The following is a 2,766-nucleotide window of genomic DNA, read 5'->3' as shown; positions in this document are numbered from 1 at the left end:
TCAGCTGACAGGGGCGGGGTTAGTAGTACAAGGATGTTGTGATTTATTTTATTTTATTAAGGATGTTTTAATTATTAGTTCATACAAGGAGTACCATTTATGAGTGGAAAATGGAAGTTTAGGTAAACTAAATTTCTTCAACTAAATTCAGATTCCAAATTCAGATTATAATCCCGGGGCAAACTTTCTCTGCTCAAATAGAACGCAACCTAGGAAATATTACACAGACACTAGTCTCGCAAAGCCAGACCAAACTACAGCAAGTAGTACACAGACACAGACACAAATAATGTACACAAAATCATGTGATAACGTGTATTTGTACATAAAATAAAAGTGTTCTTGGAGAAATTGTCAAAAATGCAAAAAATTGTCCTGGAGTTTAACACATAATGCACATAACCTAAATAAATAACTACATTTATAAACGTATTCTTAGAGGCCTTTTTTTCTATACTACTATGATGTATTGTACATTGAAGATGAAGGATTAGGAGAAAGTCTGTTGTATCCAATTTAAAAAAAATCAACTAATGCCTTTTGGATTTTCATTTTTTGTGGGGGGATTTGGGGCTATATATAAAGTACTAATTATAAAATTGACATTTTAATTATAAATTAACATGTCATTTATTCTGCCACATTGCAAAAATAGTTTTTAACAAACCCAAATGTAATCTGCAAAACTATAATTCTAAATGTTTGGCACAGTTCTTCTTGAAAATATAATTGGTGGATAAAATTATACATTGTATTGTTATCAAGTTTATTCAATCATTAAAGGTTATTCAATTAAATTACAGGTTTTAAAATGAGACATTTAAATGCAAGTTTAATGCGTGATGTCACCTGTGTTGCCTATAGGTTACATCCGTAGACATCACACAGACACACAGACACACACAGACACACACAGACACAGACTGCTGCCATAACCCCTTAATACTTTGTGGATGTATAGAGAGGCGGAGAATTAAATTAACTTTCTTACCAAACGGATGAATCAGAGTTAAACAAAGATCCCCCAAATTGTATGTGTGAGTGTTTATGTGTGTGTTTTTGTATGTGTGTGTGTGTTACAACACTTAGTGGTTCTCCATAGAATCCTGACTGTCAATCAGTCGTTAGGCTCCTGCTCAAAATGATCACTATTATGTTAATGAAAGCACAGGACTCCCCGTAACCTGTGGCGAGCCCTAGCCAAGCTCCTTCTTAAAAGGCAGAGGTCACCTCACTATCTGCTCTTAACACTTTGCCTACTCTCAACATCAGGAATTCATGCCTGACCTAGGCAATGTACTGGCAATCATCTTTGGATGCCTAAGAGCCCGGAGGGGCCTCTGAGAGCTCTTAGAGCTCTTAGTGCAGATGCTCTTGTTCTCCTATCCAGCAAAATGCATATTTTGATACATATTTCAGGATGCTGATTCAGAGTGATATTTTCCAGAATGATCGAGTTCATCTCACTTATTATAGCGTGTAGCGGCCGTTTAAATTCATCAACAACAAATTAATGGCAGCCAGGATGGGATTGCTGATCACTTCTGCTTCTCCAACTGGGGGCATGGTTAGAGTCAACCTCTGGAGGCATAAGCCCCGATGGAGCGAGAATTGTCCAGCCACAGTCCCAACCCGGCAGGGTCTAAAGTGCCCTATAACATGAAATAATGTGAGAACACTCAATCTGTTCTGCACTTATAACCCATACCTGTGTGTGTGTGTGTGTGTGTGTGTGTGTGTGTGTGTGTGTGTGTGTGTGTGTGTGTGTGTGTGTGTGTGTGTGTGTGTGCGTGTATGTGTGTATGTGTGTGTGTGTGTGTGTGTGTGTGTGTGTGTGTGTGTGTGTGTGTGTGTGCGTGCGTGCGCTTGTGTAGGTGTGTCTCTGTGTGTATTGGGACTCTCACAGGATATGTCTGTCCTAAATCACTAAGCTCAAATTGATTACAATGATTCTTCTGGTGTGAACTAATATAACTGCAGTGAAGTCTGAGAACAAGCTCGCCTGGTCTCGTGGGGACACTGGGAGCCTTGATGTAGGGTTTCATAAAGTTCAATTTCAAGTGGGATGATCTCCCTGGTTTAAGAAATACCCCCGCGCCTCAGCAGTAGAACCCACCCTTAATGTGGGAGTAATCTCAGCAATACCAGCCAATCATAGCCACTCCTTCAAGTGCCCTCATCTCTCTTTGTTCGTTCTCTGTCTGCAGTGAAAGAGAGTGAGAGAGAGAGAGAGAGAGGGAGAGAGAGAGAGAGAGAGAAAGAGAGGGGAAAGACCAGAGTCTGTGACTTATGAAGTCAGTCACCCGCAAGTATGTGCACATAGGGACACACACACAGGGGCGTAGCCACGTGGGGGCCTGGTCAGAGGTTTGCCACCCCGCTGGCCCCCCGAGTATAAATAATAATAAAAAAGAAAAATCTTGAATGGAAACAGTCTAAAGAAAGCTTAAATATATGCACTATTAGTTTGATCTAACTTTGACTTATCATTCTTATTTAAAGTGTTATAAACCGATGTTATGAATAAATATTGCACTTAAAACCCCCCCCCCCCACCGCCCCTGCACCCACACACACACACACACACACACACACACACACACACACACACACACACACACACACACACACACACACACACACACACACACACACACACACACACACACACACACACAAAGTCAAACATGCTGTGACTTATTAATTCAGGCAACCCCAAGCATATGCAATAGCCACATACACACACAGTCATAGACAGACATATGC

The sequence above is a fragment of the Gadus chalcogrammus genome, chromosome 6, assembly GCF_026213295.1.
Source record: "Gadus chalcogrammus isolate NIFS_2021 chromosome 6, NIFS_Gcha_1.0, whole genome shotgun sequence".
Taxonomy (NCBI): Eukaryota; Metazoa; Chordata; class Actinopteri; order Gadiformes; family Gadidae; genus Gadus; species Gadus chalcogrammus.
The sequence above is the reverse complement of the archived record's forward strand: the minus strand, read 5'-3'. Positions refer to the sequence as shown.